The sequence below is a fragment of the Alosa sapidissima genome, chromosome 2 (genome assembly GCF_018492685.1).
Source record: "Alosa sapidissima isolate fAloSap1 chromosome 2, fAloSap1.pri, whole genome shotgun sequence".
Classification (NCBI taxonomy): Eukaryota; Metazoa; Chordata; class Actinopteri; order Clupeiformes; family Clupeidae; genus Alosa; species Alosa sapidissima.
The window spans coordinates 10,585,286-10,608,009 of NC_055958.1; the positions used below are offsets into that span (position 1 = coordinate 10,585,286).

At 42.2% G+C, this 22,724-nt stretch overlaps 1 protein-coding gene and 1 long non-coding RNA gene across 3 annotated transcripts in view; one reads left to right on the top strand and one right to left on the bottom strand.

Annotated features, from left to right (window-relative positions):
* Window positions 1–22,724, bottom strand: part of vwa8 (von Willebrand factor A domain containing 8) — a 201,987-nt gene that overhangs the window by 81,078 nt on the left and 98,185 nt on the right. The gene's annotated exons all lie outside the window — the stretch shown is intronic.
* Window positions 1,119–20,825, top strand: LOC121685047. The gene is made up of 3 exons (XR_006023239.1): window positions 1,119–1,130; window positions 3,261–3,265; window positions 20,680–20,825. It is a non-coding gene; the product is annotated as an uncharacterized LOC121685047 (long non-coding RNA).

The window sequence follows — 22,724 nt, forward strand, 5'->3', positions numbered from 1 at the left end:
ACTGAGAGACAGGCACTGTACAATCAAGACATCTTGCCACTGAATCCATTATGTACAAAGCTTATAGGCTACAGTGGACTAGCATGTTGCAGGGGCTGCTAAAAACACAGAGAAACGCACTGAAAACTCGGCCAATCACAGCCCTTGCTGTCGAATGCTCCGCCCGGTTCGACCGTGGAACGCCACAGCGGACTATGCTGCCCCCAAGCGGCTGTAGTTGTACTTAAAATTCACCCAGCTGTGTGAATCACCTTGATGGTGAATGAAGTGTCAATTCTTAACTGGGACCCACTGTATACATACCGGTAGATATGGCTGTGTAGTCTGTGCCATAACATTTATTCCTGCAGGCTGCCCGTTTTGGCTGTCATACTTTTAAATGGCTTCGCAAGAAGTAGGCCTACATAGACCATAACTTGTACTACTGTCATCTTCTTTAAGAACTTTTCCCAATATTTCCCATAGCCTATATAGCTTTTCCTGAAGGGGTGTCTTTATTATTTTAACTCGCATCTTCAGCTTCTTTACTGTTGACTTTACTGTATTGATGCTTTACTGTATTGATGCTAGCCTTCTTGTGATATTTTAAGTAGGCCTATTTGTAGAAAATATATATTTAATTCATTTTAACTGACCCGCCTGGAAATTACCCGAATATCATTAAAATATTTTGTTTATGACTCATAACCGCGGGTGACCGCTTAATTTCGGGCATACCGCGCAACACTGTGCGCTATGTAGATCGTTTCTCGTACCATTTAATTTCTCAGAATTTAGGTCTACTAGGCCTACAATAACGTCATCAGCAAATACATCTTTTATTTTTAGTTGATCAACCACAAAGAGTAGCATAGGCCTACTGTGCACAGTGCACTGACGACTAGCAGCTCAAGGTAACCAGTTGTTGTAGATGAGAGGCAACCCCTTGTTTCAGATAGCCTGGACAACATGTTACCTGGGTGTTGCCTACGTTATTAATTAATGGTAGCCTACAATAGTTAATTGATTCGCGTAACATATTAGTTGGCTCAAAGAGTAGGGAATCAGGATGGAGAGAGTCACGCGTGTGTTGCTTTTGCGGGATCAAATCCAGTTTAATGCTAGTTTTCAAAACATATATTTTTTTACATGTCTTTTGTCCGAGTGGCTGTAATGTAGCCGAGCGCTCATGGCGTATGAAAAGCGACTTCAAACCGCCTAAAACAACTTGTTTGTGAATGTCTGACAACTGCTGCAGCGCATGCACGCGCAAGGAAACCAGTAGGTGGAGAAACCAGAAGGCACACAACACCAGAACGATTTTAAGGCTATTTCGCATAGGCTACTCAATGGTGCCATTTCACACGCATTATAGCGACCCCCACTCACAGATAGGCCTATTAACTGACCGCCCGATTCACGTTGGCTGGGGGGCAGGGGGGGCCATCAGACATTTGTTCCCAAGGGTCTATGAATTGTTAATCCGGCCCTGTCCCCAACGAACGCAACTTTCCACCTCTGAGACAGCTTAAAAGAAGTCTAGAGGACTCCTAACTCACTGATCTACTTACTGAAGGCTGCGCAAACCACAGGCCTTTTTTTTGGGCAAGCCTGCATTCGAGGCAGGCTTTCTGTTGAAGAATTTTATATAAATCCTGCGCTAACAGTAATCCTCCTCCTCCCCGCTACCACAGCTGTGGATAGTGTGGCATGCTCACGCTTTATGTCTCCTTCTTGCAAACTAGGCCTATAGCCCAACCATTTACGTCTTCAAAAAATAACAACTTGCCAGATATGCCTTCATATCTTTGGGCTTCAGTCAGCATTTTGTTCTTCCACTGGAAATGACTCTTCTATATTTGCTGCCTGCTGCATCCTTTCTGTTTGTATTGTTTAGAAAAGGTTTGACGTCTTGAGTTAATGGATTAAACATTGTTTGCTGGTAACCAGCCACAAACAGCCTACAGATTCTTGCGTGCGTACATTCTCTATTCTCTCCAAAATGTGCCCGTTCTATAGGCTGGCCAAGTGCGTAATTCTGCGGCATAAAGCAGATGTATTTGTTTATTGTACAGAAAAATAAAAATAACCTGTCAAGCAGTCAATTGACTACATTGCAGTCAATAAGTAGGGCAAATTACGAAACCAAAACGTGGGTCATAGTTGTCTAAGCCTCTGCTGTGAGGCCAAACCCATGAACACAGACGCATTGATATCTGCAATAGAGTTTTTTTTGGCGAAACAAGCTCACAGCCGAACGAGTCATAGCACTGAAGGGAGAGGCAACTGGCATGTGATCTCCCCACGGACCAATGTACAAGTTTTCTCCTGTGCCTACAATATTTAATCCAGTGTTTTGTCAAGTTGCAAAATGCTATTCGTTTTAACAAATTTTTATGATAGTATGAAGTACTTTTTGTATAGGGTACTATCTTAATTGCTTTATACTCAATACTTGACCAATGGCTATTGCATCTGTCTATTGAAAGTGAGAATGTGACATGTGATCTACTGTGCAGGCTTCATAAAATAAAATAAACAGATTGCTAATGGCCTACATTCGGTGCATTTCCCGTACAACTACAGAGGTTAGCTTTTTACTAACAGGATGCATCGTTCAACTAACCAACATGTAAGTTACGACCATGATAGTTTCCAAACTTCAGTAGTCTGGACTAAGGTGGTTAATGACATTTAGTAGCACGTGAACGGGCACCTGCACATACTTCTGTGACGCATTGCGTTAAGGCCGGCAGATGACAGCCGCTGTTGCACAGCAGTTACCAGTCCCCTGTCCAAGAGTTCGAATCTGGATTAAGATTTTGACAACAATATTGACATAGTTGTTTACCTAAGTTTATCTTTTGTGCAGATCATATTATCAAAATCAGAATCCGCCTTCTTGGCTTGGTTTGCGTAAACTAACAAGGACCCCCCCCCCCCCCCCATGAAAATCAAAGGCTACATATTCTCAGCTGACTCGTCAAAAAGTGTGCACCTTATTATTATCTGCAGGTGTGTGACTTTTACTTACGTGCACATGGCTGCAAATTGACTTTTAATTTATGTATTTTCTGCCTTGGGCATTTTAAAATATGGATGTATGGTGGTTAGAAGTGTACATATCAATTAGAAACCTAAATATATTTATAATTATTAATTTGCAAACAAATAACTGGCGTCAGTGACGTCTTTGACATGAAGATCCCTGGAACTACAGTGGGCATCGCTTTCAAATGACCACTTCATTCGCGCATTACGCGGCGTGAAGCTGCGAGAAGCTTTAGTACCACTTTCAGCCACTGTGCGTCGCTCTGCCACTGTACATCGCTCTGCCTGCCGTCCCTTACATAATTGTTGCCGAGAGTAATCCCAGCCTACGAATTCAATAACAAAATAAATCATGCATAATTAAACATTACCTCGATTTAGGCTACTTGGGTATGGCTTAAGGCTTGACTACACGAAAATCGAAATTGAAATTTGCTGTCTACATTATTGTCAGTGTTGGGGTTAACGCAACTACGCAAATCAAAACAGTGGTGTGATAATTGAGCCAGTAGAGAAATAACTGTTCAGAATTCATCTGTAGCCTTGGGTAGGCTTCTGCAGAAAACAATGTTGTTGCCGATTTAATACTATCTGGCGACGTTTTTAACAGGCTACGCAATAGAGGCTTAGACAACTATGACCCACGTTTTGGTTTCGTAAATTAATTTGCCCTACTTCTTGACTGCAATGTAGTCAATTGACTGCTTGACATGTCATTTTTATTTTTCTATACGATAAACAATTACATCTGCTTTATGCCGCAGAATTACATTCATATTTGGCTGACTGCAGACGCGCCACTTCCCTCCCCATATTCCAATATTAAGATAGTATAAAGTGCTTTTTGTATAGGCTACTATCATAAAAAAAATAGTTAAAACGAATAGCTATTTGCAATTTGACAAAACACTGGTCCTCATTTTGCGAATGCGAGGACGATATGAGCCTGTTGCATTTAGTTAGATGTCCGAGTCACACATAATGTTTGAAAACCACTGGCTCGTAATCACAATAATTTAACACACGACAGTTGGATAACCTACTTCATCATGTCCCCATGCCTACATTTTTGTGAGTAGCATAGAGGTCGTTAAAAACAATAAAGTATGGCTCTCCGTTTGGGACATCGAAAACTTTTTTTAATTTTTAATAGACTACCGTCGAAGATGCTGACTTGCAAAAGCCTCGGGATAACACGTTATCTCCACTATCATCAGTCATGCCCCTTGATCAAAGTGGGGAATGAAATAAAAGTTTGATAACCACTGGCTTAACAAGTTACCTGCAGTCCAGAACACAGAATCTATTGCAATATTCTGATGATTGGCGATGATATCGGCAAATGTTTGTTTTCCAAAGTAAGAATTTCACTTCACCATGCACCTTCGACAATACCTGGCCTACCTGGTATCATTACAAACATTATTCTGTGTCCTAAAACTGGCATATTTTATGGCATTGTGTCATGTAAGTTCGTTGCAAAATCTAGAGAAATGTGTGAGGTGGTCAGCGGGGGACAATTGAGACACACATTGGATTGTGTTATTACTTGAACATTCCACACTATCCACAGCTGTGGTAGGCCTATCAGGGGCAGGAGGATTACTGTCAGCGCAGGCTTTATATAAAATTCTTCAACAGAAGGCCTCGAATGTTGTCTTGTTTGTGGAGCGCTTTGCTTCGCTTCTGTAATTTCGGCTTCATTGAAAATGAGGGCTTCCCTCAATGACCCTCCGAGAATAAATAAAGGTTGAATGAATGCAGGCTTGCCCAAAATAAAGGCATGTGGTTTGCGCAGCCTACAGTAAATAACAGACCCGCCAGAATGTGCGTTATGATGCTTTTTTACGAGCAAGATGTTTTTGGTACCCTACGCACACTGCATGTTCTTAAATAACAATGATCATCAGTAATATTCGACCATTAATTTGGGTAAATGGGCAAGCGTGACCACCTTGATTGGCTGATTGTAACGCGGGCATGATTCCAAACACCTCCCTTACGATGATGAGTGACAGGTCTCAGAATGCGTGCGCTACACAAGGACGGAAGATGATGAATAACTGGGGCCGTAGGCTATTCACAAAGGCTTTTATCTTACTACTAGGAGTAGGCTACTCCTAAATCGCACTTAAAGATTTTAGATTGGAGTTTTCTCTTAAAAGTTATTCACAAAGCCTTTCAGACAACTCCTAAACTAGGAGTGAGTCTTCGTGGCTATGGATGACGTCATTACTCATGCACGAGCTTGACTGAAGTGACCACCTTGATTGGCTGACGATTGTAACGCGGGAATTCCAAACACCTCTCTTCCGATGATGACTGACAGGTGACAGGTCGGAGAATGCGTGCGCTACACAAGTAGTGTGAAGGACGGAAGATGATTAATAACTGAATAAAAAGGCCTAGCCTAAATGAATAAAGACTAAGGCAAAACAAATAGCTTAGTAGCCTAATGAAACATAGGCCTATGGATTGATGCAGTAGCCTACCTTTGCAACATTATTAAATGAATCTGTCACCATATCCCTAGGCTACGTTTGCAAAGAGGAGAACATTTTAATTTGATTCACAATGAAACGTTACATTTCATTTCCATGTTAACAATGAGTAGTTTGTGTTGTTGTTGGTGGCGTTATTGCATCCCTTTTATGAATGCAAAATTGTTCCCTCGCAATTGGAAGCTCCTGTTGCGCATAGGCTATTTCAAAACATCGCAACGTAAAATGCCACAAAAAATCTGTTTATGAATAGGTCTTAGTGAGTTAGGAGTCCTCTCGACTTAAAGGAGAATTCCGGTGTGATATTGACCTAAAGTGTATTGAAACATGATACCGAGTGTGAACGTATGTCTCATAGCCCATCTCGACTTGTCCCCTGCACTCCAAAATCTGGCGCTAGTTAGCCAATGCTACCAACAGCTTTTTCAGTAGTGGTGCTTCGGCATCGGGCTAGCCATGCAAATAAATCACTGTTTTACACCCATTTACGAGGCTCAATGTATCTCCACACTTCATTGGTAGACTTCCGAGGGCCCTGACATTTAAAACGAGACATTGAGAACTTTGAAAAAGCACTGGTAGTTTACTTACAAGACGATTTATACAGACAGTATCTTCACGAAGTTTAATGTTTGCAGCCATCTTGAATTTAGTCACGATAAGTCGAGCAACGAGTAAGAATGAACAGGTATGATAAGGGATCAGATTCCAAAAATAATTCAGTGGAAATGCATGGATTCCAGTTTCTTCCAGTAGCAGCAACTGGAATCCATGCATTTCCACTGAATTATTTTTGGAATCTGATCCCTTATCATACCTGTTCATTCTTACTCGTTGCTCGACTTATCGTGACTAAATTCAAGACGGCTGCAAACGCTAAACTTCGTGAAGATACTGTCTGTATAAATCGTCTTGTAAGTAAACTACCAGTGCTTTTTCAAAGTTCTCAATGTCTCGTTTTAAATGTCAGGGCCCTCGGAAGTCTACCAATGAAGTGTGGAGATACATTGAGCCTCATAAATGGGTGTAAAACAGTGATTTATTTGCATGGCTAGCCCGATGTCGAAGCACCACTATTGAAAAAGCTGTTGGTAGCATCGGCTAACTAGCGCCAGATTTTGGAGTGCAGGGGACAAGCCAAGATGTGCTATGAGACATACGTTCACACTCGGTATCATGTTTCAATACACTTTAGGTCAATATCACACCGGAATTCTCCTTTAAGCTGTCCCAGACTTAGGTGCTACTTTTAGGTCTAAAATGCTTCGTGAATTACTTTTTGTGAAAAAATTAGGAGTCCTAAAGTTAGGAGTGACACGCCCATTATTTTTAGGAGTTGCTCCTAAATTCGCCAGTTAGGAGCTACTTTTAGCCTTAAAATTCTTTGTGAATATGGCCCCTGAATAAAAAGACCTAGCCTAAATGAATCAAGGCAAAACACATAGCCTAGTAGCCCAATGAAACATACGGATTGATGTAGTATCTTGTAACATTATTAAATTATTCTGTTACTATGCCTACGTTTGCAAAAGAGAACATTTTAATTTGATTCACAATAATGTTACATTTAATTTACATGTTGACAATGATTAGCCTAGTTTTGGTTGTTGTTGGCGGCGTTATTGCATGTTAGTTATGCCTACAATGCAAAATTGCTTCCTCGCGATTGGAAGCTCCTGTAGCTGCATAGGATTTCAAAACCGCAGGTTTGTGAATAGGTCTGTGAGTAAGGAGTCCTCTTGACTTCTTTTAAGCTGTCAGAGGTGGGAAGGTGTGATTTTTTGGGGGAAGGGCCGGATTAACTGGGCACAATTGTCTGATGGCCCCCCTTCCCCCCAGCCAACGTGAATCGGGTGGTTAGTTAATAGGCCTATCGTGAAGATTTTTCCTGCCATCTAAGGCACGAGCGCATCTGTGAGGCCAAACCTCACCAAGTAGCTCGTTTGTTTACAACTAACATTCCATTTAATTAAACTGCTTTATAGGCTATGCCGAAATAGTTTTCAACATTTTGAATATTAGTGTCGGGTGAATTGAAATGTTCTCAAAGTAGCCTTATGGCTGAAAGCTGCTTGGGACACCCCCCCCCCCCCCTTTCTGCACTCATTGTTTCAAAAGGAGTAATTTTGGCTTTGTCAGAACTGAAGAGCTGTGGACGGCACGGCACGGTATGCCCAATGAAAATAAATTAACAATTAAAAAAATTAACAACACAGACCCCGCTTCTCTCGCGTCAGTCACTGACATGAACGAAACACAGAACCCGCTTCTCTCACGGCAGTCACTGACAGTAACCTAGAATAAATGCATGGGGAAAAACACTTCCCCATGACAAAGACATCGTAAAACACTGAAAGTTAATATTTTGTCACTAGCAACATTCATCTGTCCTTTGTCAAATGTATTATGTTCCAAGTACCCTATGCGTAATTCTGCTTCATAAGGTTGAACAAATACATTTGCTTATTTCACAGAAAAATATAAATAGCCAGTCTACAGTGCAGAGTTGGTAAGTTATGGTAGGCCAACTTGCAGTGAACATACAAAGAGGGGAAATTATTTCTCTTGCAGCTGAGTAGCCTCAGGTGCGCACGTAGACATAAGGCCGAACATGCAAGCGCCAATGAATCGTGCTCTCACGGCAATCGCGCCGTTAAACTTAAATAGGTTAACATCACTCTAAGTTCGCCTTCAAGCAAGGAAAACGATGATTTGAAGACATCTGTTTCGTTGGAAGGGCAAGGGGTAGCAACAGGGCAACACAGAGACAGGCCCGATGGCAGGGCTGTTATGAGAGTATTAAAATATAGGATATTCTACGGGAAAACATTAAAACGGCAAGACAGCGGGGAAAGTTAAAATACGTGATAAACACGGGAAAAGTTGGCATGCATTGTTTCGGTCCCCGTGCACAGGGATTATTTGTCATACTATTAATCACATATGATTATTTGTGAAATTGTGCAAACAGGCGCAACACATTTGAAAAGGAAGGACTGGTATGCAAGCTCACGGGAAAGATTGATTTAAGAACGTTATCACAAAGTGTGTGGCTGTGGCGCGGGCGGAAGACAATTGGCAGGGGAGGGTCATGTCTTTTTTAACAATTCTGTCGGAGGGTCATTGAACAATTTCTAGCAGGCAAGAGAGGGTCATGCAACTTCCAACTGAAGCACTCAAAATTCCTCCGGTGGCCCCTTCAATAAATAACGATCAGTCACTAGATTGCTGCTGGGCTATATGTCTTGGTTCTGTTAACAACTTATTGTCAAACGCATAGCCTATCTCGCGGTTGCATCCATTACAAACAAACATGCAATGTGAACGTCTGGGATTGGGGAGAGCACTAAATGCTCTACTGAATAAGCACGAAGTCAAACCTTTAAATGAAAAACACTCTTTAATAATCCAAAAAAATAAACCGCTAATGAAGTATCGCTCGTAACTCCGTGATACCAGGACGTAACAGGAAGGCATTTGGCTGAGCAACGGAGGTTAATATGCTCCATGTTTTGTCCAAATGATGACTGTCTATCATCGTTGCACTCGGAGAAAACCGGAATGTTTCATTCGTCCCCGTTTCAATCGTCCCGGTTGTACCTACTCAAAACGCAGATAGAACCTTATTATTCTAAGGTAGCGAAATAGCGTTCAGCATGATTCATGCCCAATTAATTCCCCCTGTTAAAGTGTTCGCCTTTGTAGTTTGGTTTCGTGATAGCCTATGATAAACGGCTTATGGCCAAATATGTGAAAACGTTAAAATACAGTAGGCGATAAACCCAGAAAAAGTTGACAGTGATTTTTTCATAATCACTTTGGAGGGTCATAGAAAAATGTATTGCTGGCGAGGGAGGGTCACGTCTTTTTGGACTAATGCTCCCCAAACTCCTCCGGTAGCCCCTTAAATAAATAACGAACAGTCCCTAATGAAGTAAACTTGTGACCATCAAAAATCGTTTATCGCCTGTAGGCCTAACTCAGTGATAACAGGACGTAACAGGAAGGCATTTGGCTGAGCAATGGAGGTTAATACTCTATATTTTGTCCAAATGATGTCTGTCTATCATCGTTGCACTCGGAGAAAACCAGAATGTTTAATTTGTCCTGCGTCTCTACGGCTGCAAACAGGATTCACTCGTAGTTAACCAAATATTTCTTTATTAGGGCAGGCATATTTCTGGCTATTACATTATTTCTAAACCAGTCTGCTAAAGTCTGTAGTGAAGTCTGTGTAGGGTTTTCCAGGCTCCATTTCTTTTTACGAGACACCCTGCTCACTTGAGCCATCTACCGGTTGTTTGGGTTGTTGCAGCGTCTCACTGGAAAAATACAAATTAAAGTCGCGTGATACCGCGTGATCCCACGCGCGGACCGCGAGTGAAGCTGGCCAATTCGAAGCACTGCCCACTGTATGCTTCTACTAGTATTCTACCAAAGGTCGAGAGGTGTAGTTGTAACTACACAACTTTACGATAGTGGTTGCGAACGTTCATTGCTACTATGGTTTTGGGAAACACTAACGTAGTGTAACGATGCATTGGACTAGGCCTATGTAAGTTGCAAATATGAATGTAATTCTGCGGCATAAAGCAGATGTATTTATTTATTGTACAGAAAAATAAAAATGACATGTCAAGCAGTCAATTGACTACATTGCAGTCAAAAAGTAGGGCAAATTAATTTACGAAACCAAAACGTGGGTCATAGTTGTCTAAACCTCTATAGCGTAGCCTGTTAAAAACGTCGCAGAAGCCTACCCAAGGCTACAGATTAATTCTGAACAGTTATTTCTCTACTGGCTCAATTATCACACCACTGTTTTGATTTGCGTAGTTGCGTTACCCCAACACTGACAATAATGTAGACAGCAAATTTCGATTTTGATTTTCGTTACCAGTAGTCAAGCCTTAAGCCATACCCAAGTAGCCTAAATCGAGGTAAATCAAGCTTTTTCAGAAGGGGCGGCAGGCAGAGCAATGTACAGTGCCAGAGCGACGCACAGTGGCTGAAAGCGGTACTAAAGCTTCACGCAGCTTCACGCCTCGTAATGCGCGACTGAAGTGACCATTTGAAAGAGATGCCCACTGTACCAACTCTGCACTGTAGACCCTAACTGGCTATTTATATTTTTCTGTGAAATAAGCAAATGTATTTGTTCATTAGTTTATGAAGCAGAATTACACACTAGGCTACTTGGAACATAACACATTTGACAAAGGACAGATGTTATAGTGACAAAATATTAACTTTCAGTGTTTTACGATGTCTATGTCATGGGGAAGTTTTTTTCCCATGCATTTATTCTAGGCTACTGTCAGTGACTCTGGGTGTCTGGGTGTCAGTGTCAGGGTTCTGTGTTTCGTTCATGTCAGTGACTGACGCGAGAGAAGCGGGGTCTGTGTTGTGTTAATTTATTTTCAATTGGTCATGCCGTGCCGTGTCGTCCACAGCTCAGTTCTGACAAAGCCGAAATTACTCATTTTGAAACAATGAGTGCGCGCGTTTGTATGGTTATATTGCTTGACAGGGGGGGATCCCAAGCAGCTTTCAGCCATAAGGCTACTTTGAGAACATTTCCTAATTCACCCGACACTAATATTCAAAATGTTGAAAACTATTTCAGCATAGCCTATATAAGGGCAACATACCAACTACCTGGAGAGTGTCAGAGGGCTGCTTTGTGCCAAAGGAGAAGGACTCTTCTGTGATCGGCCAGTTCCGCACCATCTCTCTGCTGAGTGTAGAAGCCAAGATCTTCTTCTCAGTCTTGGCGAGAAGAATAACTAACTACATGACAGCAAATGGATATGTCAACATCTCGATCCAGAAGGGGGGGATTCCAGGGTTCTCTGGATGCCTGGAACACACTACCATCCTCAGCTATCTGATCCAGGAGGCCAGGGGGAGCAAGGGCAACCTAACAGTTGTCTGGCTGGACCTCGCAAATGCATATGGGTCCATGCCCCATTCCCATCAACAAGGCTATGGAGCAGTACCACATCCCCGACAAGATCAGGCAGATGATCAACAGCTACCTGGGGTCATTCAAGCTGCGGTTCCAGACTGCCAAGTTCACCACCACATGGCAGCCACTGGAGAAGGGCATTGTAACAGGATGCACAGCATCCCCCATTCTGTTCATCATGGGGATGAACCTCCTGATTACAGCAGCAGCAGCAGTGGCCAAGGGACCAGTTACGGCAGCAGGGAGCAGACAACCCCCACTGAGAGGATTAATGGCCTCACCATAACAACCACAACGCATGTGCAGGCAAGGTGGATCCTGAAGACTCTTGGGGCTTTAGCATCATGGGCGAGAATGGCTTTTAAGCCCAGGAAGTCACGGAGCATGGTGATAAGACGGGGGAAACTAACAGAGGCTTTCGAACTGCATGTCCAAGGCAAGCAGATCCCTACAATCAGGGAGAACCCCATTAAAGGCCTGGGGAAGTGGTACGACGACACCCTCAGGGAAAGAAACAACATCTCTGACACTGCAAATCAGGCGGACGAGTGGCTAAGGAGGATTGACAAGTCAGGCCTACCCGGCAAGTTCTGGATATACCAGCAAGGCTTATGTGGCTGCTGACAGTCTATCAGATCCCAGTGACTGTAGTGGAGGGAGTGGAGAGGAAAGTGAACAAACATCTGAGGCGGTGGCTTGGTATCCCTCCCAGCTTCACTGCAGTGGGGCTCTACATCCGATCAGGACAGCTCCAACTTCCATTTTCCTCTGTGGTGGAGTTCAAGGTGGCTAAGTGCAGGGTGGCAATGATGCTCAGAGACTCAAAGGACAAGCAAGTAAGCAACGCAGGGGTCACAACACGAACAGGCCGTAAGTGGGCAGCAGACACTGCAGTCAGACAATCTGAGAGCTCCCTGGAGTTGAGAGACATCATTGGCAATGTCTGCATGGGTCGGCAAGGACTGGGAACATCTCACTTCACACAGTGGAGGAAGTCAAGCGTCCAGCAGAGGCGGGAGATGGTACAAGCGGAAGTTCGTCACCAGGAGGAAGAGACACGGAAGGCTAAGGCTGTGGAACTGGCAACCCAGGGAGCATGGACCAGATGGGACCTCCCAAACAGGAGGGTCACATGGACTCAGCTCTGGAGGCTGGAACCTTTCCGTGTTAGCTTCCTCCTGAGGTCTGTGTATGACACACTCCCATCACCAGCTCTGCAAGATGTGTGGGAAGAGGGGGACACTGGCCCACATTTTAGCAGGGTGCCAAATCACTCTGGCTCAGGGGAGATATAGGTGGCGGCATGACCAAGTGCTCCGAGTGATGGCTGACATTTTCGAGCAAGCCAGGAGAAGACCACAGCCGACCAAGCCACAAGTACCATCAATGCAATTAGTCAGGGCAGGAGAAAAGTCATCCTCTGTTAAAAGAGCCAGGACCAACATCCTCCAGGGGGCACAGGGGTGGGAGATGTCAGTCGACCTGGGGAAGAAGCTCACTTTCCCACCCATCGTACAGACCACCTTGAGGCCTGACGTTGTCATCTGGTCAGCAAGCTAAGAAAATCATCCTGGTGGAACTGACTGTGCCTTGGGAGGAAGGCTGTGAGGAGGCCCATGAGAGGAAGAGCCTAAAATACCAGGACCTCATCATGGACTGCAAAGACAAAGGCTGGCAAGCATGGCTGTTTCCAGTGGAGGTCGGGTGCAGAGGGTTCCCAGCACAGTCAATGTGGTCTGTGCTCACTGCACTTGGCATATCTGGCAAGGAGAGGAAGACAGCTGTGCGCAGGGTTGGGGAGGCAGCAGAGAGAGCCTCATGCTGGTTGTGGTTTAAGAGGGAGGAGGGGGGCTGGAGGCCTGGAGATGATGGGCAGTGACCTGGCCACCACTGCTGACCCGCCAGCTGGAGGGTGTAGCGGTTAAGGGTCGAAACACTCCGAGAAGGTTCGGCACCGTCTGATGGCATCAGCTCCAGGCCAAAAGCCACCCACAGTCACTTTAGGGAGTGGCTGTATGTATAGCATCACGTGATGTATTCAACAAGTAAGCAGTTTAATTAAATGTAATGTTAGTTGTAAACAAACGGGCTACTTTGTGAGGCTTGGCCTCACAGATGCGCTCGTGCCTTAGATGACCTATTAACTGACCACCCGATTCACGTTGACTGGGGGGCAGGGGGGGCCATCAGACATTTGTGCCCAGTTAATCCGGCCCTGCCCCCAACAAATCACACCTTCCCACCAGCTGTGACAGCTTAAAAGAAGTCGAGAGGAATCCTAACTCACAGACCTATTCACAAACCGGTTTTGTGGCATTTCGCCTGTTTTGAAATCCTATCCTGAGGAAGCAATTTTGCATTGTAGGCATAACTAACATGCAATAACGCCACCAACAACAACCAAAACTAGGCTACTCATTGTCAACATGTAAATTAAATGTAACATTATTGTGAATCAAACGTAGGCATAGGCATAGTAACAGATTAATTTAATAATGTTACAAAGATACTATATTAATCCGTATGTTTCATTAGGCTACTAGGCTATTTGTTTTGCCTTACTCTTGATTCATTTAGGCTAGGCCTTTTTATTCAGTTATTCATCATCTTCCGTCCTTGCGTAGCGCACGCATTCTCAGACCTGTCACCTGCCACTCATCGTAAGGGAGGTGTTTGGAATCATTCCCGCGTTCAGCCAATCAAGGTGGTCACTTCAGTCAAGCTCATGCATGAGTAATAACGTCATCCATAGCAACGAAGACTCACTCACTCTTAGACTGTTAGTCAAAGATTCTAGAACGCTCAGCTCCAGAATCTGTTTAGGAGTTGTCATTTTCCCTTACTAAGAGTAGGTCTGAAAGGCTTTGTGAATAACTTAATAAGAGAAACTCCTATAGCTAAAATCTTTTATTGCTATTTAGGAGTAGCCTACTCCTAGTGGTAAGATAAAAGGCTTTGTGAATAAGGCCCCTGGTGTCTAACCCAATGCATAGCCCATTTACACAAAATAATGGTCAAATATTAGGCTACTGCATACCAAACGGGAGATTTTTTTTCGGGGGGGGGGGGGGGTGTCAGTGTTTATACCGGATCTGTGTTTGCATATTTAATACGTTTCATACACGTGTTTCCACACTGCATTTCGGTCATTGCTTTTACCTTACCATTACCTTACGCATTTTGGGTTGCCAGGATTTAGCCTATGACAAAACGGTTGAAATTGAAATTAAGTGATCGTGTATGTGTAGATGTATTTCAAACACAATCTGACAACCAGAATGGATCAATGATTTTAATTTTGATGGCCATGCAAATTACGGGAGTTTTCCGGGAGAAATAACAAAACGGGAGGGTGCTGGGAGATGACCTTGAAATACGGGAGAAACCCGGGAAAAACGGGAGTGATGACAGGTATGGGCTACTGATGATCATTGTTATTTAAGAACATGCAGGGCACCAAAAACATCTTGCTCGTAAAAAATCATCGTACCGCACATTGTGGCGGGTCTGTTATTTAACCTACCTACTGTAGGCTGCGCAAACCACAGGCCTTTATTTTGGGCAAGCCTGCATTCGAGGCAGGCCTTCTGTTGAAGAATTTTATGTAAAACCTGCGCTAACAGTAATCCTCCTGCCCCCGATACCACAGCTGTGGATAGTGTGGAATGTTCAAGTAATCTTACCCCTAGCCCTTGTCCCTCGAAACGGAGTGGCAAGACATAGGGGTGAAGATATTCTCCTTGAAAATGAGACACCACTAGCCAACCATATGGGAGAGCTGGGATGATTGAAACACTTGAATTAAACGTAATCTACAAATCTTCATTATTAAACTGTCATTTAATAATGCAGGCAAGCCTAAAGTAGACGTACAGTGGGCATCGCTTTCAAATGACCACTTCATTCACGCATTTCAGCCACTGTGCGTCGCTCTACCACTGTACATCGCTCTGCCTGCGGTCCCTTCTGAAAAAGCAGGATCTACCATTAAACATAATTGTTGCCGAGAGTAATCCCAGCCTACGAATTCAATAACAAAATAAATCATGCATAATTAAACATTACCTCGATTTAGGCAACTTGGGTATGGCTTAAGGCTTGACTACACGGTGGTAACGAAAATCGAAATAGAAAATTGCTGTCTACATTATTGTCAGTGTTGGGGTTAACGCAACTACGCAAATCAAAACAGTGGTGTGATAATTGAGCCAGTAGAGAAATAACTGTTCAGAATTAATCTGTAGCCTTGGGTAGGCTTCTGCAGAAAACAATGTTGTTGCCGATTTAATACTATCTGGCGACATTTTTAACAGGCTACGCAATAGAGGCTTAGACAACTATGACCCACGTTTTGGTTTCGTAAATTAATTTGCCCTACTTTTTGACTGCAATGTAGTCAATTGACTGCTTGACATGTCATTTTTATTTTTCTGTACAATAAACAAATACTGCTTTATGCCGCAGAATTACATTCATATTTGCAACTTACATAGTCCAATGCATCGTTCCACTACGTTAGTGTTTCCCAAAACCATAGTAGCAACGAACGTTTGCAACCACTATCGTAAAGTTGTGTAGTTACAACTACACCTCTCGACCTGTGGTAGAATGCTAGAAGCATAGTTCCAGGGATCTTCATGTCAAAGACGTCACTGACGCCAGTTATTTGTTTGCAAATTAATAATTATGAATATATTTAGGTTTCTAATTGATATTTACACTTCTAACCACCATAAATCCATATTTTAAAATGCCCAAGGCAGAAAATACATAAATTAAAAGTCAATTTGCAGCCATGTGCACGTAAGTAAAAGTCACACACTTGCAGATAATAATAAGGTGGTGCGCACTTTTTGACGAGTCAGCTGAGAATATGTAGCCTTTGATTTTCATGGGGGGGGGTCCTTGTTAGTTTACGCAAACCAAGCCAAGAAGGCTGATTCTGATTTTGATAATATGATCTGCACAAAAGATAAACTTAGGTAAACAACGATGTCAATATTGTTGTCAAAATCTTAATCCAGATTCGAACTCTTGGACAGGGGACTGGTAACTGCTGTGCAACGGCGGCTGTCATCTGCCGGCCTTAACGCAATGCGCCACAGAAGTATGTGCAGGTGCCCGTTCACGTGCTACTAAACATCATTAACCACCTTAGTCCAGACTACTGAAGTTTGGAAACTATCATGGTCCAAACTTACAGTACTATGTAAGTACGACAGTTTTGGGACACATTCGTAACTTACATGTTGGTTAGTTGAACGATGCATCCTGTTACTAAAAAGCTAACCTCCGTAGTTGTACGGGAAACGCCCCCCAGATCAGCTTGTAGGCCATTAGCAATCTGTTTATTTTATAGCCTACACAGTATATCACATGCCACATTCTCACTTTCAATAGACAGATGCAGCCATTGGTCAAGTATTGAGTATAAAGCAATTAAGATAGTACCCTATACAAAAAGTACTTCATACTATCATAAAAATTTGTTAAAACGAATAGCATTTTGCAACTTGACAAAACACTGGATTAAATATCATAGGCACAGGAGAAAACTTGTACATCCATTGGCCCGTGGGGAGATCACATGCCAGTTGCCTCTCCCTTCAGTATGACTTGTTCGGCTGTGAGCTTGTTTCACCAAAAAAAAAAACTATTGCAGATATCAATGCGTCTTTGTTCATGGGTTTGGCCTCACAGCAGAGGCTTAGACAACTATGACCCACGTTTTGGTTTCATAATTTGCACTACTTATTGACTGCAATGTAGTCAATTGACTGCTTGACAGGTTATTTTTATTTTTCTGTACAATACACAAATACATCTGCTTTATGCCGCAGAATTATGCACTTGGATAGCCTACAGAACGGGCACATTTTGGAGAGAACGCACGCAAGAATCTGTAGGCTATTTGTGGCTGGTTACCAGCAAACAATGTTTAATGCATTAACTCAAGACGTCAAACATTTTCTAAACAATACAAACAGAAAGGATGCAGCAGGCAGTGGAAGAACAAAATGCTGAATGAAGCCCAAATTTATGAAGACATATCTGGCAAGTTGTTATTTTTTGAAGACGTAAATGGTTGGGCTATAGGCCTAGTTTGCAAGAAGGAGACATAAAGCGTGAGCATGCCACACTATCCACAGCTGTGGTAGCGGGGGTAGGAGGATTACTGTTAGCGCAGGATTTATATAAAATTCTTCAACAGAAGGCCTGCCTCGAATGCAGGCTTGTGGTTTGCGCAGCCTACAGTAAGTAGGTCTAGTGAGTTAGGAGTCCTCTAGACTTCTTTTCAGCTATCTCAGAGGTGGAAAGTTGCGTTGGGGGCAGGGCCGGGTTAACAATTCATAGACCCTTGGGAACAAATGTCTGATGTCCCCCCCTGCCCCACAGCCAACGTGAATCGGGCGGTCAGTTAATAGGCCTATCGTGAAGATTTGTATTGCCATTTAAGGCACGAGCGCATCTGTGAGGCCAAGCCTCACCAAGTAGCCCGTTTGTTTACGACTAACATTACATGTAATTAAACTGCTTATAGGCTATGCCGAAATAGTTTCAACATTTTGAATATCAGTGTCAGGTGAATTAGGAAATGCCTTATGGCTGAAAGCTGCTTGGGATCCCCCCTGTCAAGCAATAACCATACAAAAAGTTAAAAACAGATGACATGATGCGCATCACTGACATAATGCGCAAATAATATAGCCTAGATATTCCAATATATTCGAATACATGTGTTTATTTTAGAGGGGATATTCGAACGTCATTTTTGAGCAATTTTGACAGCCCTAGTCCACTGTAGGCTACGCAAATCGTCTATTAACACCTTCCACTAACCCCGGTGAGTGGGGGTCGCTATAATGCGTGTGAAATAGCACCATTGAGTAGCCTATGCGAAATAGCCTTAAAATCGTTCTGGTGTTGTGTGCCTTCTGGTTTCTCCACCTACTGGTTTCCTTGCGCGTGCATGCGCTGCAGCAGTTGTCAGACATTCACAAACAAGTTGTTTTAGGCGGTTTGAAGTCGCTTTTCATACGCCATGAGCGCTCGGCTACATTACAGCCACTCGGACAAAAGACATGTAAAAAATATATGTTTTGAAAACTAGCATTAAACTGGATTCGATCCCGCAAAAGCAACACACGCGTGACTCTCTCCATCCTGATTCCCTACTCTTTGAGCCAACTAATATGTTACGCGAATCAATTAACTATTGTAGGCTACCATTAATTAATAATGTAGGCAACACCCAGGTAACATGTTGTCCAGGCTATCTGAAACAAGGGGTTGCCTCTCATCTACAACAACTGGTTACGTTGGGCTGCTACAGTAGTCAGTGCATTGTGCACAGTAGGCCTATGCTACTCTTTGTGGTTGATCAACTAAAAATAAAAGATGTATTTGGTGATGACGTTATTGTAGGCCTAGTAGACCTAAATTCTGAGAAATTAAATGGTACGAGAAACGATCTACATAGCGCACCAGACCGCGATGTCTTCAAGGGTTGAATGAAGGGAGTTTGCAAAAATTAGTGTATTTTTCAAGTCAATAAACATTCTTAATTTTCGAATGTCTTTGTCAGGGAACATCTGACTTTTAAAAACCATAGGCCTGGTAGTCGCTCAGACAAGGAGTTATAAGATAAAGGCAATACCATTTGTGTCACCTAATGCAGTTCAGTGAATTAGCAAGATACCATCAGAAGGCAACAATAATAAAGCACAGTGCGCGTGCGCACACTCTCTCCCCTGCGCATAAAGCTGTCTGCGTGTTGTAGGCTAGATTTGCGTGAGTTCTTTCTATCTGCTTACTTTTGTGAGTTGCGACCACCTAGAATATGTTATAGACGTTCTATGAGGTACCAGTGTTTAGCTGTGTCACAAAACAATAAGCTTTGTCAGACTACTTTTAAAATGATATTCAGGGCTATATACATTTTAAACATTCGGGGCTGAAGACCGGACAAAGCCTTGCGTTAATTCTTCAGGTGGGAAGTGTCAGGAATTTTCATACGAGAGACGCTCTCATTGGTGGTTAGTATGAAGTAGGGAATTGACAGCAACATATCCAATCACATTATGAGAGATGCTGAATTTAACATAAACTGCGATGTTTGATTTTAAATGAATGTAAATTTATTTAGCCGGGACTGTAAGCTGTCACACGTGGGTGCTCGATGTTTTCAGTGGGTGCCCGAGAGACGGAGCATCCACGGTATCGGCGCCTATGGCGTATCTCGCGGTTGCATCCATTACAAACAATCATGCAATGTGAACGTCTGGGATTGGGAAGAGCACTAAATGCTCTACTGAATAAGCACAAAGTCAAACCTTTAAATGAAAAACACTCTTTAATAATCAAAAAAATAAACCGCTAATGAAGTAAACTTGTGACCATCAAAAATCATTTATCGCCTGTAACTCCTATATAACTATATTTTGTCCAAATGATGTCTGTCTATCATCGTTGCACTCGGAGAAAACCAGAATGTTTAATTTGTCCTGCGTTTCTTCTACAGCTGCAAACGGGATTCATTCGCAGTTAACCAAATATTTCTTTATTAGGGCAGGGCAGGCATATTTCTGGCTATTAAATTATTTCTAAACCAGTCTGCTAAAGTTTGTAGTGAAGTCTGTGTAGGGTTTTCCAGGCTCCATTTCTTTTTACGAGACACCCTGCTCACTTGAGCCATCTACCGGTTGTTTGGGTTGTTGCAGCGTCACACTGGGAAAATACAAATTAAAGTCGCGTGATACCGCGTGATCCCACGCGCGGACCGCGAGTGAAGCTGGCCAAGTCGAAGCACTGCCCACTGTAGGCTATATCATTTAATTGGATTTATCCTGACTGTAGATTAAGCAGGATGGATATGAGTTCATAACAGTGTTTAGCCTATTGTGATATAGATAGATAGATAGATAGATAGATAGATAGATAGATTCAAGAATTCAGAGTTTGATATTGATTCAATATAGTTATGCTACTGTAACGTTAATGTTGTAGCTCTTTTGTGAAAGTTGCATTGGTTTGATTCTGCCCAACTGTTAAATTGTTCATTTCTCTTGTCCTTTGTTTTATTATTTTATTTTTTGTATTTTTGAAGAGTTTGGTTCCAAAATGCTATATCCTTCATTGTCATAATTTTTTTTTTATTTTTTTTTAAATGTTGTTTACCAGGTAATTTCAGTGGAACTGTAATTGTGTTATTGCTATTTGATTTATCTTTACTCAATCAAAACAACACAACTGCAAAATTATTGATATTGCCTGAGATACACAATTAAATGACATTAATGTTTTTAAAAATTGAAATATAGCGTTTTGGAACCAGACTTTTCATTCATCCCTTCATTCATTGCACCTACTGTAATGTACCATTTCTGTATTATCTGTTTTTACCTGAGTGTAATCTTCCACTGTGCGTACCCCAGGAAGATTAGCAACCACTTTATGGAAGCTAATGGGGATCCAGATAAATAATAAAGAATGAAGAGTACACTGCAAAACTGCTTATCTAATAAAATCTAACCAAGTGTTATTAATCTTATATCAAGATCAAAAAGTATTTCGTACTGTTTTTAGTATGAAGAGACGTACCTAGCACTTTCTCGTAAAATCATTTGACTTAATTTAAATAGAGCTTGACTTCTTTTAAGACGTCTCATCCTGAAAACAAGCACATTTGTCTGCCAGTGTGTTCAGCAAATTTGTCCTAAAAACAAGCAAATTTGTCTGCCAGAGCGTTGAGTAAATTTGTCTTCATAAGACTCCTTAAAATAAGTTAAAGTCTTCTTAAATCAAATCAAAATGATCTTTTGAGAGAGTACTTGGTAAGTCTCTTCATACTAAAAACAATACCAAATAGATTTTTTGATCTTAATATAAGATTAATAACACTTGGTTAGATTATATTTTTTTGCAGTGTAATGATAATATTCATAATAAACCGAAACAATAGAAACAGAAACAATAGGCTTTAAGGCCCATTCACACCAAAAACGATAACGATAACGATAACGATAACCAGGCTTGGAATTTCACCATTCTGGGGGCAAGGCCACTTGGCCTTCAGTTGGGCATATTTGGTGGGGGGCACAAAGGCCACATGTCAGGGCACCAAGGCCAAAGTTAACTATTAGTAGTAGGCTTTAAAAATTATCAAAGTTGTATTTAGCCTATTCACTGCAGTAGACCTGCATCACTGTATGAAACATTACAAAAACATGAAATGAAAACATGACATATTACATAGAACTGTAAATCATCTGACTATCTAATATTTACAGATATCTAGGCTATATATAACATTTATTTTATATTTGGCCTGTTATGAAATCATGTATTGAACAATTTAAGCACAGCTCAGCTTTAAGAAACTCAAATAGCCTAGATGCATGCTTAGCATTTTGTGATCATTAAGGCTACTTTTACAAACTCTTAGTCAGCTGTCCTCTGATTTACCAATATATAGGCGATATTTGTAACATTTATTTTGTATTTGGCCCGTTATGAAATTATGTGGAACAATTTAAACACATTGTAAAACTTAAAGCCCAAATTTGGAGACATCCATGTATGTCGAACTTTACTGCAAATTCAAAACTGGATTACTCTGGAACGGCTAACTGTACAGGGGACTGCTTTACACCTTTGTGTTCGGTAAGGTCTCCTGTTTATTCTGATATATGGGTTGTCATGTGTTAAAAGAAGGGTTCGTAAAGTATTACACCGAGATGAATGGGTATGGAGATCATGGGACGCAACACCTTCAGTAGAATGTATGATTAAATTGAATTATATTATTTACTTTTCTCGCGAACCGTTCAACACAGCAATTATCGGCTAACATCGTTTAAAAGCTGAGAAAAAGCTCTTTCATGTGATATGTGGTGTCTGTGTGATGAATAGGCTACTTCGCGAGTAGTTCAACATGAGAATGGGTGAATTTGGACGCACTTTCTTTCTTGCGCTGCCACTTTCTCCACTGCGTAAATGACTAAATTAATTTGCGCTGTGAATGCTAAGATTATTTTGACAGGCCACAGGCTAAATAAAAATCGCTATTAGTAGGACGCAAAGCAGAATATTGAAAGAAGGGGGCACCAAGGCCACCGTGGCCTGTAAACCTCTGATTTTCAAAGGGGCCTCACGGCCAACGCAAGGGGCTACGACGGCCATGGCCGTCGTGGCCGCCGTGAAATTCCTACCCTGACGATAACTAT